General features: G+C 36.5%; 1 protein-coding gene across 7 annotated transcripts in view; it reads right to left on the bottom strand.

Moving 5' to 3' along the window:
• The window catches only part of APOOL (apolipoprotein O like), a 106288-nt gene that overhangs the window by 36123 nt on the left and 51915 nt on the right, over window positions 1-18250 (bottom strand). The window lies entirely within an intron of this gene.

Here is an 18250-nt window from a genome sequence, read left to right as displayed (position 1 = left end):
AGGATAAATAAAAAGTGGTCCACAACTAGACAAATGATAGTGAAACTCCATAATGCCAAGAAAAAGAGGGGGTATTAAAAAGAAAACCAGATAGAAAAAACAGATTACCTTCAAATGAATAAAAATTAGATAAAATTCTGAAAAACAACATTGGAAAGCATAATATCTTCAATGTGCTAAAAAAGTAACTCTACTGAGAATTATATATTCAGTAGAATATCTTTGTTTCAAAAATGAGGGGAGAAGTAAGGACATATTCAGACAGACAAAATCCAAGATAGTTTGAAACAAGATGATGTTCAGTGGGAAATTTCGAATCATGTACTTAAGGTAGAAGAAAAATGTTCCCATTGAGAAGGTCTGTGATAGAAGAAAGAATCATTAGCAAAGAAAGTTGTAGATACATGAGTAAAACTGAAACAATGAAAATATACCATAATAATTGTATGCATGTATTTAAAAAATAGAACTATATCCCTGAAGGTAGTATAAATTAGGAAAGGCTTCTCAGGTGGTGCAGTGGTCAAGAATCCACCTGCCAATGCAGGAGATGAGGGTTAAATCCCTGGGTCAGGAAGATCTCCTAGAGCAGAAAATGGCAACCCACTCCAGTATTCTTGCCTGAAAAATTCCATGGACAGAGGAGCCTGGCAGGCTACAGTTCATGGGGTCTCAAATAGTCAGACATGACTGAGCGCGCGCACACACACACACACACACACACATGTAAATTAGGAAGGGATGACAGAAATTAAAATGTTCTCAGTTTCTAGTATTGTTTGGATGGGGGAGGTGAATATAATGATGAGACTGAAATGATTGAGTGTTACTCAGCCATTAAAAAGAATACATTTGAATCAGTTCTAATGAGGTGGATGAAACTGGAGCCTATTATACAGAGTGAAGTAAGCCAGAAAGAAAAACACCAATACAGTATACTAACGCATATATATGGAATTTAGAAAGATGGTAACAATAACCCTGTATACAAGACAGCAAAAGAGACACTGATTTATAGAACAGTCTTTTGGACTCTGTGGGAAAGGGAGAGGGTGGGATGATTTGGGAGAATGGCATTGAAACATGTATAATATCATATAAGAAACGAGTTGCCAGTCCAGGTTCGATGCACGATACTGGATGCTTGGGGCTGGTGCACTGGGACAACCCAGAGGGATGGTACGGGGAGGGAGGAGGGAGGAGGGTTCAGGATGGGGAACACACGTATATGTGTGGCAGATGCATGTTGATATATGGCAAAACCAATACAATATTGTAAAGTTAAAAAGTAAAATAAAATAAAAAGAAATGAACACAGGTTAAAATTTCTAGAGTGACCAATAAAGAAAATAAAAAGAAGGTAGAATCAACAAATTCTGTTATAGAAAAAAATTAAGTGTAAACATAAAGCAAAGAAATAAGAAGAGGTAACAAAACCCACAAAAACTTGATATAAAAAATTCCAAAGATATTAAAAATTATAGTAAATGCAAATGGATAAAAATGATCTAGTTAAAAGTCAAAGACAAAAAGAGTGTATTTACAAAATACAGTCACATGCTTTTTATATGAGACATTCCTAAAACAACTACTTAGAAAAGTCAGGGGAAAAACAGGAATAAAAAATACATATTGGGCAAATAGCCACCAAAAGAAAAGTACTATAAGTTATATGAATATTAGGATAAATAGATTTTAAGACAAAAACCACTACTAGAGATAAAGTGCCTATATTAAGGCCAAAAGTTTAAATAAGAGAGATTACTTTCTTAAACTTGTATGAATCTATTAATATATTCTCAAAATTAATGAAACAAGGAAAAACAGACAAAATCACCATCACAGAGGGAGTTTAACTTATCATCTATGATGGGTTATCAAAAGAAGATTTAAAAAATAGTAATGAGCAGAAATGGGCAAATGACAACCTGTGGACCAGTCACCTGTTTATGTAACTCAAATTTTACTGAATCACAGCTATACTCATTCATTAATACATTGTCTGTGGCTGCTTTTGTGCTACAACAATAATTAAGAAGGTGTGACAGAGATGCATATGTTTAAAATATTTACTATAAGGCTTTTTAAAGAAAAAAACTCTATTGACTCCTGGTACAGAAAAATATAATCAATAAGCTTGGTCTCATGGACACATGTAACACAAAGAATTGAACAACTGTAAAATACATAATATTTTCAAGCACAAATGAAAATATATAAAAATTGAGCACACCCTGTGCCATTTCAGGAACTGAAACTCTCAGGAAGTTTCAAAGGACTAATATACAGAATATGCTAACACAAAATTCCAACAGCTTAATCTTACTTAATGGTAAGAGACTGATTGTTTATTCCCTTACATCAGCAACATAAAAAATGCCACTCTTACTACTTCTAGTCAACATTTTACTGGAGGTTCTAGTCAGTGCATTCAGGCAAGAATAAGAAATAGAAGACAATAAACCTGAAAGGAATAAATAAAACTCTCTCTATTCACAGATGACATGATCTTGTACACAGAAAATCCTAACAAACCCAGCATAATCCCTAAACAAATAAATTATACAAGGTTGCAGGATAAAATATCAATGCACAAAAATCAACTATATTGTTATATACTAGCAATAAATGATCTCAAAATGAAATTAAGAAAGCAATTCCATTTAAAACATCAAAAAATAAAATCCTTAGGAATAAATTTAACAAAGAAGTGTAAGACTTATACACCAAAACCTGTAAAAAATGTTGAAAGAAATAGAGAAGATGTAAATAAATAAAAGGCATCACAGATATCCCATGTTCTTGGATTAGAAAGTTAATATTGTTAAAATGGCAATTACTTCCCAAATTGATCCACAGATTCACTTTGAAAATTCCAATTGCCTTTTTTCCCCATAAAAAGAAAAATTTGATGCTAAATTCATACAGATGTGAAAGTAACCCAGAATAGCCAAAACAATCTTGAAAAAGAAGAAAAATGTTAGAAGACACATACTCCCCAATTTAAACTTGTTACAAAATAATAGTGTGTTATAGCTATAGGGATAGACATATATACAAATGGAATAGAATTTTGAGTCTAGAAATGAACCCATGCATTTATAGTCAACTGATTTTCAACAAAAGAACAAAGAAAATTCAATGGAGTAAAAATAGTATTTTCTATAAATAGTACATGGACACCTGCAAACTCACAAAAGGACAAAGTTGGATCCTAACATCATGCCACAGACAAAAAAATTAATGCAAAATGGATCATGTAAATAACTATAAGAGCTAAAACTATAAAACTCTTAAAAGAAAACATAAAGGTGAATCTTCATGATTTTGGGTTAAGCAATGATTTCTTGTATACAACATTAGAAGCACTAGCAACAAAACTAAAAAAATAAAAATAAGTTGGGCTTCATCAAAATTAAAAACTTGTGTTGCAAATGATATCAATATAGTAAAAGGACAAACCATAGACAATACTTACAAATCATATGTCTCATAAAGAACTTGTATCTAGAATATATAAACTATATATATTTTGAACTTGCAATTCAGCAATAAAAAGGCTAATTACCCAATTTAAAAAATGACAAAGAATCTGAATAGACAATTCTTCAAAGATGTACAAATTATCAGCAAGCAGATGAAAAAATGCTTGACATTATTACTTATTAAAGAAATGCAAATCAAATCCCCACTAGGATGGTTACAATCAAAAAAAACATACAATAACAAGGACTGGTAAATAAGTGGAAAAACTGGAACCTTAATACACTGCAGGTGAGAAGATAAAATGGTGTAGTTGCTTTGGAAAACAGCCTGGCACTTCCTCAAAAAGTGAAAGCTGATTTACTATATGGACCAGAAATTCCATTCCTAGGTCTATACCCAAGAGAAATGAAAGTAAATGTTGACACAAAATTTATACACCAAAGGTCATAGCAGCATCAGCCATAATAGTCTCAAAGTGGAAATAACCCAAATATCTATCAGCTGATACATGGACAAATATTTGCTGTATTTACAGAATGAAGTATTCAGTTCAGTCGCTCAGTCGTGTCTGACTCTGCGACCCCATGAATCACAGCATGCCAGGCCTCCCTGTCCATCATCAACTCCCCGAGTTCACTCAGACTCACCTCCATCGAGTCAGTGATGCCATCCAGCCATCTCATCCTCTGTCATCCCCTTCTCCTCCTGCCCCCAATCCCTCCCAGCATCAGAGTCTTTTCCAATGAGTCAACTCTTCGCATGAGGTGGCCAAAGTACTGGAGTTTCAGCTTTAGCATCATTCTTTCCAAAGAAATCCCAGGGCTGATCTCCTTCAGAATGGACTGGTTGGATCTCCTTGCAGTCCAAGGGACTCTCAAGAGTCTTCTCCAACACCACAGTTCAAAAGCATAAATTTTTCAGTGCTCAGCCTTCTTCACAGTCCAACTCTCACATCCATACACGACCACAGGAAAAACCATAGCCTTGACTAGACGAACCTTTGTTGGCAAAGTAATGTCTCTGCTTTTCAATATGCTATCTAGGTTGGTCATAACTTTTCTTCCAAGGAGTAAGCTATTACTCATCAATAAAAAGAAACTACATAATGATACATTCTATAACGTGGATGAAACTTGAAAACATTTGGAAATTGAAAGAAACCAGTAACAAAAGGTCATATATTATGACCTTTAGAATCATATAATTCTATTTATATGACATGTCTGGCATCGGCATTGATCTACTTTCATCAGAAAGTAGATTAGACCAGGGGCTTGGGAAAGAGTGAAATTGAAGTGATGATAATGGGTATAGGGTTTCTTTTTGTAGTGATGAATTTTTTTCCCTTAAAATTAGCAGTAAGGGGATTTCCAAGATGGCAGAGGAGAAGATGGATGTGAAGTTCATCTGCCCCTACAAACACATCAAGAATACATCTACATATGGAATAGTTCTCACAGAGCACCTGATGAACACTAGCAGAGAACCTTGGACACCTAAAGGACAAGAAAGATCCCCACGTAACTGGGCAGGACAAAAGAAAGAAGAGAAAAGGAAGAGAGGAAGCAGGATGGGACCTGAGTCCCTGGTGGGGAGCTGGAGGTGAGGAGAAGCTCCAACATCTGGGGAAGCCCCTTTATCAGCAAGGAGATCAGATGGGACAGAAGGGGAGATTTGGGGTCTTGGAGGAGAGGTCAGCAATTGGTCAGTGGCAGGGAGGACAGAGGGAGACCTACAGAGGGTTTGTCCCACAGCACTGTGCACATCAGTCTGAGATGGGTGTCCTGGGGCTAGGTTCTGTAACGTGGGGTTTGGAAAGCAGACTAAAGGAGGATATTGCTGCTGGCTATGAGAAGACAGCATGAGGGGATGAGGGTGAGGAGCTCTGAAACCAGGAATGCCTGTGGAGAAAGCCATGACCACTATAGAGGCAAAGTGCCACTGTTGAGTGACGCTCAGTTGTGCCCGACTCTTTGCAACCTCATGTACTATACAGTCCATGGAATTCTCCAGACCAGAATGCTGGAGTGAGTAGCCTTTCCCTTCTCCAGGGGGTCTTCCCAACCCAGGGATCAAACCCAGGTCTCCCGCATTGAACACAGATTCTTCACCAACTGAGCCACAAGGGAAGCCCAAGAATACTAGAGTGAGCAGCCTTTCCCTTCTTCCCAGGAAGATCCATGGATCTTCCTGACCCAGGAATCGAACTGGGGTCTCCTGCATTGGAGGTGGATTCTTTACCAACTGAGATATTAGGGAAGTCCAAGATGAAGTAGGAGAAAGACAAATTTATGATATCACTTATATGTGGAATCTAAATAAGGGTACAAATGAGCTTATCTACAGAACAGAAATAGAGTTACAGATATAGCAAACAAACTGATGGCTACAGAGGGGGAGGGGGGAGGAATAAATCGAGAGATTAGGATTTACATATACAAAATGTGCATGTGTGTGTGTGTGCTAAGTTGTTTCAGTCATGTCCAACTCTTTGCAACCACATGAACTGTAGCCCACCAGGCTCCCTGGGATTCTCCAGGCAAGAATACTGGAGTGGGGTACCATGCCCTCCTCCAGGGGATCTTCCCAACCCAGGGATCAAACCTACCTCTCTTATGTCTCCTGCATTGGCAGGTGGGTCCGTTGCCCCTAGTGCTACCTGAGAAGCCCACATATACACATTACTATATATAAAATAGATAACTAATAAGGATCTGCTATATACTGCTGGGAACTGCTGGGAACTCTGGCCTATATGGGGACGAAAAACTCTAAAAAAATAGTTGATATATGTATATATAAAACTGATTCACTTTACAGTACATCTGAAACTAACATATTGTAAATCAACTATATTCCAATGAAAATTAAAAAAAAATATTAGAATTAAATCTAAATATACTAAAACCCAATTATTTCTAAAAAATAACTAAAACATGAATAAATGCTTATGACTTGATTAGGCAAAATTTTCTTAGACATGACATCAAAATCATAACCCATAAATTCAAGAACTGACAGATTAGATTTTATAAAAATCAAAATCTTCTGTTCCTGAAAAGACACTGTTAAAATGAGGTAGTGTATGCAGAACAATGACACCCACCCCAAAACCTCTTAATCCTTGGAAGCCATGAATATGTTATGTTACAATAAATGAGAGTTAAAGTTGCATATATAACTAACATTAATCATTTAACCTTAAGAGAAGAAGATTTTCCTGGATTATCTGGGTGGGTTCAAAATAATCTTAAGACATTAAAAGTAGAAGGGGCACGTGGAAGGGTAATGTCAGGGGGAGATGTGACTGTAGAAGAATGGTCAGTATGCTGTGACACGAGAACGACGTACACTATTTATCCTGGCTCTGAAAATGCATAGTTTTGGAAGTTTTGGCCACAGCAATCAGAGCAGAAAAAGAAATAAAAGGAATCCAGATCGGAAAAGAAGAATTAAAACTCTCACTCTTTGCAGATGACCTGATCCTCTACATACAAAACCCTAAAGACTCCACTAGAAAATTACTAGAGCTACTCAATGAATATAGTAAAGTTACAGGATATAAAATTAACACACAGAAATCCCTTGCATTCCTATACACTAACAATGAGAAAGCAGAAAGAGAAATTAAGGAAACAATTCCATTCACCACTGCAATGAAAAGAATAAAATAATTAGGAATATATTTACCTAAAGAAACAAAAGACCTATTTATAGCAAACTATAAAACACTGGTGAAAGAAATCAAAGAGGACACAAATAGATGGAGAAATATACAATGTTCATGGATCGGAAGAATCAATATAGTGAAAAGGAGTATACTACCTAAAACAATCTAAGATTCAATGCAATCCCTATCAAGCTGCCAACGGTATTTTTCACAGAACTAGGACAAAAAATTTCACAATTTGTATGGAAATACAGAAAACCTCGAATAGCCAAAGCGATCTTGAGAAAAAAAGAATGGAACTGGAGGCATCAACCTGCCTGACTTCAGTCTCTACTACAAAGCCACAGTTATCAAGACAGTATGGTCCTGGCACAAAGACAGAAATATAGATCAGTGGAACAAAATAGAAAGCCCAGAGATAAATCCACGCACCATTGGACAACTTATCTTTGACAAAGGAAGCAAGAATATACAATGGAGAAAAGACAACCTCTTTATCAAGTGGTGCTGGGAAAACTGGTCAACCACCTGTCAAAGAATGAAACTAGAACACTTTCTAACACCATACACAAAAATAAACTCAAAATGGATTAAAGATCTAAATGTAAGATCAGAAACTATGAAACTCCTAGAGGAAAACATAGCAAAACACTCTCTGACATAAACCACAGCAGGATTCTCTATGAGCCACCTCCCAGAATATTGGAAATAAAAGCAAAAATAAACAAATGGGCTTTAATTAAAATTAAAAGCTTTTGAACAACAAAGGAAACTATACGCAAGGTGAAAAGGCAGCCTTCAGAATGGGAGAAAATAATAACAAATGAAGCAAGTGATAAAGAATTAACCGCAAAAATATACAAATAACTCCTGCAGCTCAATTCCAGAAAAATAAATGACCCAATCAAAAAGTGTGCCAAATAATTAAACAGACATTTCTCCAAAGAAGACATACAGATGGCTAACAAACACATGAAAAGATGGTCAACATCACTCATTATCAGAGAAATGAAAATCAAAACCACAGTGAGGTACCATTAAACCCTCTTACACTGTTGGTGGGACTTCAAACTAGTATAGCCACTATGGAGAACAGTGTGGAGATTCCTTAAAAAACTGGAAATAGAACTGCCATATGACCAGCAATCCCACTGTTGGGCATACACACTGAGGAAACCAGAATCGAAAGAGACACGTGTACCCCAATGTTCATCACAGCACTGTTTATAATAACCAGGACATGGAAGCAACCTAGATATCCATCAGCAGATGAATGGAGAAGTAAGCTGTTGTACATACACACAATAGAGTATTACTCAGCTATTAAAAAGAATACATTTGAATCAGTTTTAATGAGGTGGATGAAACTGAAGTCTATTATACAGAGTGAAGTAAGCCAGAAAGAAAAACACTAATACAGTATCCTAACACATATATATGAAATTTATTTTTTTATTTTTTAAATTTTATTTTACTTTTAAACTTTACATAATTGTATTAGTTTTGCCAAATATCAAAATGAATCCACCACAGGTATACATGTGTTCCCCATCCTGAACCCTCCTCCCTCCTCCCTCCCCATACCATCCCTCTGGGTCGTCCCAGTGCTCTAGCCCCAAGCATCCAGTATCATGCGTCGAACCTGGACTGGCATCTCGTTTCATACATGATATTTTACATGTTTCAATGCCATTCTCCCAAATCTTCCCACCCTCTCCCTCTCCCACAGAGTCCATAAGACTGTTCTATACATCAGTGTCTCTTTTGCTGTCTCGTACACAGGGTTATTGTTACCATCTTTCTAAATTCCATATATATGCGTTAGTATACTGTATTGGTGTTTTTCCTTCTGGCTTACTTCACTCTGTATAATAGGCTCCAGTTTCATCCACCTCATTAGAACTGATTCAAATGTATTCTTTTTTAATGGCTGAGTAATACTCCATTGTGTATATGTACCCTTTGTGTCAGGGTGGGAACCAGACACTGAAGAGACCAGCAAACAGAAGAAGCTATAACAGAGGGAAACGCCCTGGAAGCTACAGGCAATACATGAAAACCCTGTGGTTACTACGGACTACATAGGAAGGGGCCTATAGATCTTGAGAAATATTAAGTCGGACCAAGGAACTAGCCAAAAATGAACTGAACCCACAATGGAGTATATATGAAATTTAGAAAGAAGGTAACGATAACCCTGTATGTGAGACAGCAAAAGAGACACAGATGTATAGAACAGTCTTTTGGACTCTGTGGGAGAGGGAGAGGGTGGGATGATATGGGAGAATGGCATTGAAACATGTAAAATACATTTGTGAAACAAAGTGCCAGTACAGGCTTGATGCATGATAAGGGTGCTTAGGGCTGGTGCACTGGGATGACCCAGAGGGGTAGGATGGGGAGGGAGGTGAGAAGGGGGTTCAGGATGGGGAACACATGTACACTCATGGTGGATTCAAGTCAATGTATGGCAAAACCAATACAATATTGTAAAGTAAAATTAATTAATTAATTAAAAAAATAAAACATTTTGCTTGCATTAAAAAAAAAAAAAAAAAAGAAAATGAATGAAATGGCCATAAGCCAAGGGAAGTCTCTAAAGCTGAAAAAAAGAAGAAAGTGGATTCTCTCAAGATGCTCCAGAAACAAATGCAACCCTGCCAACACCTTGACTTTAGTCCAGTATAGTTGTATTAGAATTCTATCTTAATAAAAACTACAAGATAATAAAATTGTGCTGTGTAAAATCACTAATTTCCTGGTAGTCTTTTACAGAAGCAATGAAAAAGTAATATATAAAGAAGAGATAAGTCACAGTTTAGGAGAAAATATGTGCATATCACATACCTAATATAGGGCTGAAAGTCCAGAATATATAAACAATTTTAAAGCTCAATAATAACAAACTAAACAAATAACCTAATAAAAATGGCCCAAACATTTTAACAGATTATTCACAAAAGAAGAATGGCAAATAAACACATGAAAATATGCTCAAGATATTAGTTAATAGAAAAATACAAGTGCAATGTTATGCCTGTATTTAACCACTAGAATAACTAATATATATATAATGATGTTCAACTTCATCAATAACATGGAAATGAAAATGAAAACCACAGTGAGAAAGTATTTCAATTCCACCTATTTGGCAAAGTCTGACAATATCAAGTTGACAAGAATATGGAGCAACCTTGAATTGGGCTATATACATACAATGAAATATTATAAATTAAGGGGAAATGTATAAATTACAGCTACATGGAAAAATCTGGATGAATCTCAGAAATGTTGAGAATAAAAAAGTATTTGTAGAGCAAAAGGGGAAAATTAGAGAAAATTATATGCAGGTATATTTCCATCAACATATAGTTCAAAAACTTATAAAACCAAAAACATTGTTTAGTAATACTGACATACAAGGTAAAGGTAAAAAGTAAACAAAGGAAGCAATAATCCAAATTCAGGATAGGGTAATGGTTATCTCTGTATGGATAGGGAATGCTATAAGAACAAAGGGATTTTATTTTGTTTTTCCTTTAAACTAGATGGTAGGTATATGGTTGTTCATCATGTTATTTTTATACCTTTCATAAACTGATTAGTCTCTTAATTCTAATCCATATTCAATAAAAACAAATATAAAACATAAAAGAATTATGAAAAACTTAATGAGGTAAGGACTTAGTCTCTTCAAAATTACATATTATCTGCTTTATATTCAGGGTGTATCATCTTTCCTTAAGATTTGAGAAAGACATATTTGGGAAGAATCAAGTTTACCAATCAACAGCAAGGGAACTAGATTATTAATAGCTTTAGATCTGATCTACCAGCAACAAATATGAGACAGTTTAGGTTTGGTAAAACTTTACAAGTAATGGGTCACAAAATTCTTGTTTTACCATTAGACAGATCACCCTTTGCTACCTGTACCAGGATTAAAATGTTTCTCTTTTTAGGCTAATACTTGAAAATTAAATTAACTACATTAGCAACTATGTGTAATTAGGAAGATCAGAGGTACATACTTTATATTAAAGGAATGTAACATGTATAAAAAGCAGGTACACAGCAGGTAAGGAAGTTCCTCAGCTCCCAAGAAAGGAAGAATATATGTGGATATACGGGTGTTAAAATAGATAAAATCATTTACTTACATGTTTGTTTCTTTACATGTACATGTTTCTTTTTACACTCCCCAATTCAAACCTTATAAGTCATAAACTGTTCTTGTTCTCTCTTGTATCCTAATCAAAACCTGCTGATTTTTCCTTTATACCCCAATATAAATTAGATCAACAGTCTATAGAACAGGTTTGTTTATTGTGGTTTATTGTAAACAAAATTTTGAATATGAACTTTTCTAGGAAGAACATTCAAAGTTTCATCAGATTCTCAAAGGAATCAAATGGTTAAAATCGGTGCTTTAAACTATTTTCCTTCTTAGATATGGGCATTCAAGCATACTTGAAAGGTTTATGATAAAAGTACTTCTTGAAATGATAAACAAAATTGACAAACCCTTAGCTAGTCAAACTAGCAAAAATAAATAAATAAATAAATAAAAAGAGTAGATTCAAATAAAATTAGAAATGAAATACCAGAGATTACAATTGGTGCCTCAGAAACAAAAAGTATCATAAAAGACTATCATCGATAAGTACATGCCAACAAATTGGATAACTTAGAAGAAATCAGTAAATTGCTAGAAACATACAACCTACCAAGAAGAAATGCAAAGTCTGAAGAGACCGGTTAGGAGACTGAGTCAGTAGTCAAAATCCCCTCAACAAAGAAGAATCCAGGATGAGATGGCTTCACAGGTAAATTAAAAATTCAAATATCAGTTCTTCTTGAACTGTCCCACAAAAAGGAAGAGGGAATACTCCTAAACTCATTTGATTGTATCACTCTAATCAAAAACAGACACAGGAACTATAGGAAAATAAAACTACAAACCAGTATCCTTAGCGAAGTGAAAGTGAAAGTTGCTCAGGCATGTCTGACTCTTTGGGACCCCATGGACTATACAGTCCATGGAGTTCTCCAGGCCAGAATACTGGAGTGGGTAAACTTTCCCTTCCCAGGGGATCATCCCAACCCCGTGACTGAACCCAGGTCTCCCCCACTACAGGCAGATTCTCTACCAGATGAGCCACAAGGGAAGCCCGTCCCTAGTGAACACAGATGCAAAAATTTTCAATAAAGTGGTGAAAATGAAGTAGCTCAGTCATGTCCGACTCTTTGCAACCCCGTGGACTGTAGCCTACCATGCTCTTCACTCCATGGGATTCTGCAGGCAAGAATACTGGAGTGGGTTGCCATTTCCTTCTCCAGGGGATCTTCCCAGCTCAGGGATCGAACCCAGGTCTCCCACATTGCAGGAAGACACTTTAACATCTGAGCCACCAGGGATTCCCAATAAACTAAATTCAACAGCATAGTAAAAGGATTAAACAACAGGAACAAGTGGACTGTATCCCTGGAATGCAAGGATGATTCATCATGTGCATATCAACGTGATACACCACATTAACAGAATAAAAGACAAAACTCATATTTGTCATCATCTCAATAGATGCAGAAAAAGTATTTTATGAAATTCAAAATCCATTAATGAAAGAAAGCTCTCAACAAAATAGGTACAGAAGGAACTTAACTCAATAAACATATATGAAAAACCCATGGCTAACATCAACTGGAAAAAAAAAAAAACTGAAAAATTATTCTCTAAGTCCACTCAAGTCAGGGATACCCACATTCAAAACTTCTATTTAATACAATATTAGAAGTCCTAGCTAGAACAACTAGACAACAAAAAGAAATTTTAAAAAATCAAATCAGAAAGGAAGAAGTTAAGGATCTGCACAAGACACAATAATATATGTTGAAAACTCAAAGAACAACCAAAAATTATGAGAATTAATAAACAAAGCCACTAAACTTCAAAATATAAAATCAACATACAAAAAGTCAGTGGTGTTTCTACACATTAATGGTGAACTATCCAAAAAAATTAAGAAAATAATTCCATTTCCAATAGCAATAAAAAGAATAAAATAGACAAGAATAAACTCAACCAGAGGTGAAAGACTTGGACACTGAAAATTATTAAAAAACTGATAAAGGAAATTAAAGAAGACACACAAAAAGGAAAGATATCCCATGTCCATGGATTGGAAGAATTAATATTGCTAAAATGTCCATGCTGCCCAAAGTGATGTATAGATTAAATGCAACTATTAAAATCCCAATGGCATTCTTTATAGAAACAGAAAAAAAAAGTCCTAAATTTCAAATGAAAAAAAAAAAGAAATCTTGAATAGAAAAGCAAGTTTTGAGCAAGAACAAGCTGGAGGTATCACACTTTCTGATTTCAAAACCATTATCAAGAAAAAGAAATGCAACAAGGCAAAGTTGTTGTCTGAGCAGGTCATACAAATAGCTGAGAAGGGAAGAGAAGCAAAAGGCAAATGAGAAAGGGAAAGATGTACACATTTGAATGCAGAAGCAACAGTTAGAACTGGATATAGAAGACGGACTGGTTCAAAACTGGGAAAGGAGTATGTCAAGGCCGTATATTGTAATCTTGCTTATTTAACTTACATGCAGAGTACATCATGCAAAATGCTGGCTGGATGAAGCACAAGCTGTAATCAAGATTGCTAGGAGAAATGTCAATAATCTCAAATATGTAGATGACACCATGCTAATGGCAGAAATCACTGCAGATGGTGGCTGCAGCCATGAAATTAAAAGATGTTTGATCCTTGGAAGAAAAATTATGACAAACTTAGACAGCATGTTAAAAAGCAGAGATGTTACTTTGCCAACAAAGGTCTGTAGAGTCAAAGCCATGGTTATTCTAGTAGTCATGCACAGATGTGAGAGCTAGACCATAAAGAAGGCTAAGTGCTAAAGAATTGATGCTTTTGAACTGTGGTGCTGGAGATTCTTAAGAGTCCTTTGGACAGCAAGGAGATCAAACCAGTCAGTGCTAAAGGAAATCAATCCTGAATATTCATTAGAAGGACTGATGCTGAAGCTCAAACTCCAATACTTTGGCCACCTGATGCGAAGAGTTGACTCATTGGAAAAGACTCTAATGCTGGGAAAGATTGAGGGCAGGAGGAGAAGGGGGCAACAGAGGATGAGATGGTTGGATGGCATTATTAAATTAATGGAAATTAGTTTGCACATACTCCATGAGATAGTGAAAGACTGGAAAGCCTGGTGTGCTGGAGTCCATAGAGTCACAAAAAGTTGGGTATGAGTGAGCGACTGACCAACAACAACAAATCACACTTTCTGATTTCAAAATATATTACAAAGTTATAGTAATCCAAATATTATTATATTGGCATAAAACAGGCATATAGAACAATGTAACAGAACAGACTACACAGAAATAAATATATGCCTTTATGGCCAATCTTGATCTTTGACAAGGGTGATAAAGACAGTGGGAAAAGGACAGTCATTTCAATAAACAGTGTTGGGGGGCTTCCCTGGTGGATCAGTGGTGAAGAATCTGACTGCCAAGGGAGGAGACACAGGTTTGACCCCTGATCTGGGAAGACCCACACGCCACAGTGCAACTAAGCCTGTGTGCCACAACTATTGAGCCTGTGCTCTAGAGCCTGGGAACCACAACTACTGAACCCACATGCCACAACTACTGAAATCTGGTCACTGTAGAGCCCATACTCTGCAACAAGAGAAACCACTGCAATGTGAAGTTCACAACTAAAGAGTGGCCCCTGCTCACCACAACTAGCGAAAGCCCACACCCAGGGAATTAAGACCCAGCACAGCCAAAAATAAATAAATAAAACTATTTTAAAAAAAATGGTGTTGGGAGAACTGGGTATCTAGATGCAGAAGAATGAAATGGGACCCAAATTTCACATCTCATACCATATACAAAGATCAACGCAAAACACATGAAGCATGGCACTCAAAGCCAGTGCACTGGGACAACCCAGAGGGATGGGATGGGGAGGGAGGTGGGAGGGGAGTTCACAGTAGGGAGACACATGTACACCTGTGGCTGATTCATGTCAATGTATGGCAAAAACCATCACAATACTGTAAAGTAATTAGCCTACAATTAAAAGAAATAAATTAAAGAAAAGAAAAAAAGGAAAACAGATTGAAGAATTAAATGTAAAACTATTAAAAAAAAGAAACATGGTTAAAGCTTCCTGACACTAGTCTTAGCAATGACCCCCAAAGCACAAACATAAGCAAAAATAAACAAGTGAAATAACATTAAACTAAAAAGCCTCTGTACAGAAAAGGAAAAAGTTAACAGGGACAACCTAAAGAAAGGGAGAAAATATTTGCAAAACTTACATCTGATCAAGGTTAACATCCCAAACATGTAAGTAGCTCATATAACTTAATACCAAAAACCAACTGATTAAAAACATGGGCATGCTGGGGGCAGAGAGGCCAGTGTGCAACAGAGGGCAATCTTGGCCCCAGAGACTGGCATCCTCCACCAAACTGTGAGCAGGCTCCCAGTTGCTAACCAAGTCTTTGTGGGATCTTGGACGGCTGACATCTGCCAGGAGGGTCGCAGCCTGAGATCAGCTTCCCAGAGAAGACACACAGCACACCTGAGACAATGTTCTTGTGGTGCATCCAGGAAACCTCGAATAGCCAAAGCAATCTTGAGAAAGGAGAATGGAACTGGAGGCATCAACCTGCCTGACTTCAGGCTCTACTACAAAGCTACAGTCATCAAGACAGTATGGTACTGGTACAAAGACAGAAATATCAGTGGAACAAAAGAGAAAGCCCAGAGATAAATCCACGCACCTATGAACACCTTATCTGTGACAAAGGAGGCAAGAATATACAATGGAGAAAAGACAATCTCTTTAACAAGTGGTGCTGGGAAAACTGGCCAACCACTTGTAAAAGAATGAAACTAGAATACTTTCTAACACCATACACAAAAATAAACTCAAAATGGATTAAAGATCTAAATATAAGGCCAGAAACTATGAAACTCCTAGAGGAAAACATAGGCAAAACACTCTCTGACATACATCACAGCAGGATCCTCTATGACCCATCTCCCAGAATGGAAATAAAAGCAAAAATAAACAAATGGGACCTAATTAAACTTAAAAGTTTTTGCACAATGAAGGAAACTATTAGCAAGGAGAAGAGAGAGACTTCAGAATGGGAGAAAATAATAGCAAATGAAGCAAGTGACAAAGAATTAATCTCAAAAATATACAAGCAGCTCAGGCAGCTCAATACCAGAAAAATAAATGACCCAATCAAAAAATAGGCCGAAGAACTAAAAAGACATTTCCAAAGAAGACATACAGATGGCTAACAAACACATGAAAAGATGCTCAACATCACTTTTTATCAGAGAAATGTGAATCAAAACCACAATGTGGTAGTACCATCTTATGCCAGTCAGAATGGCTGTTATCCAAAAGTCTACAAACAATAAATGCTGGAGAGGGTGTGGAGAAAAGGGAACCCTCTTACACTGTTGGTGGGAATGCAAACTAGTACAGCCACTATGAATAACAGTGTGGAGATTCCTTAAAAAACTGAAAATAGAACGGCCATATGCCCCAGCAATCCCACTGCTGGGCATACACACCGAGGAAACCAGAACTGAATGAGACATGTGTACCCCAATGTTCATTGCAGCACTGTTAACAATAGTACAATAGCTAGGACATGGAAGCAACCTATATGTCCATCGGCAGACAAATGGATAAGAAAGCTGTGGTACGTATGCACAATGGAATATTATTCAGCTATTAAAAGCAACACATTTGAATCAGTTCTAATGAGGTGGATGAAACTGGAGCCTATTATACAGAGTGAAGTAAGCCAGAAAGAAAACACCAATACAGTATATTAATGCATATATATGGAATTTAGTAAGATGGTAATGATGACCCTATATGCAAGACAGCAAAAGAGACACAGATATAAAGAACATACATTTGGACTCTGTGGGAGAAGGCAAGGGTCGGATGATTTGAGAGAAAAGCATTGAAACATGTATATTATCATATGTGAAACAGATGGCCAGTCCAGGTTCAATGCATGAGACAGGGCGCTCAGGGCCAGTGCACTGGAACAACCCTGAGCAATGGGATGGGGATGGAGGTGGGAGGGGGCTTCAGGATGGGGGACACATGTTCACCCATGGCTGATTCATATTAATGTAGGGCAAAAGCCACTACAATATTGTATAGTAATTAGCCTCCAATTAAAATAAATAAATAAATAAATGTCAAATAATTTTAACAGACATTTCTCAAAAGAAGACATACAAATGTCCAACAGGTATATGAAAGGGTGTTCAACACCCACAATCATCAGGGAGGTGCAAATCAAAACCTCAAAGATATACCATGTCAAAACTGTTAGGATGGCAAAACTCAAGAGATAACAAGTGTTGGCAAGAATTTGGACTAAACAGATCCGTTAAACACTGCTGGTAGGAACGTAAATTTGTATAGTTATAATGGAAAACAAAATGGGGGTTTCTCAAAAAGTCAGAAACAGATCTACCATATGATCTGCAATCTCACTTCTGTAACTATATCCAAAGAAAATGAAATATGGATCTTGAAGAGATATTTGTACCTCCCATGTTCACTGCAGCACTATTCAAAGAGCCAGATATGAAAACAACCTAAATGTCAATCAGCAGATGAATGGATAAAGAAAGGTGTATTATGAGTGTGTGTGATACTGAATACTGCAAATTTCATGGCTTAAAAATGTATACTTATATGTGTGTGCATGAATGGAATATTAGGATATCCCCCATTTTTGACAACATGGCTGATCCTAGAGGACATTATGCTAAGAGAAGTAAGGGAGATACAGAAAGAGATATATTGCACAATCTCATTTATATGTAGAATCTAAAATAGACTCAAAACCAGAGGTAGAATAGTGGTTACCAGTGTGAGGTGAGGCAGAGGGAAAGTGGGGAGGTCTTGGTCCAAGAGTACAAAGTTTCAGTTATGCAAGAAGAACAAGTTCTAGAGATTCAATGTATATCATAGCGACTAGTGACTATGGTTAATAATGATGTAT

This window comes from Bos grunniens, chromosome X (genome assembly GCF_055505025.1).
Source record: "Bos grunniens cultivar Pamir isolate PY7600 chromosome X, Bosgru_T2T1.0, whole genome shotgun sequence".
NCBI lineage: Eukaryota > Metazoa > Chordata > Mammalia > Artiodactyla > Bovidae > Bos > Bos grunniens.
This window is presented reverse-complemented; position numbering and strand designations above follow the sequence as displayed.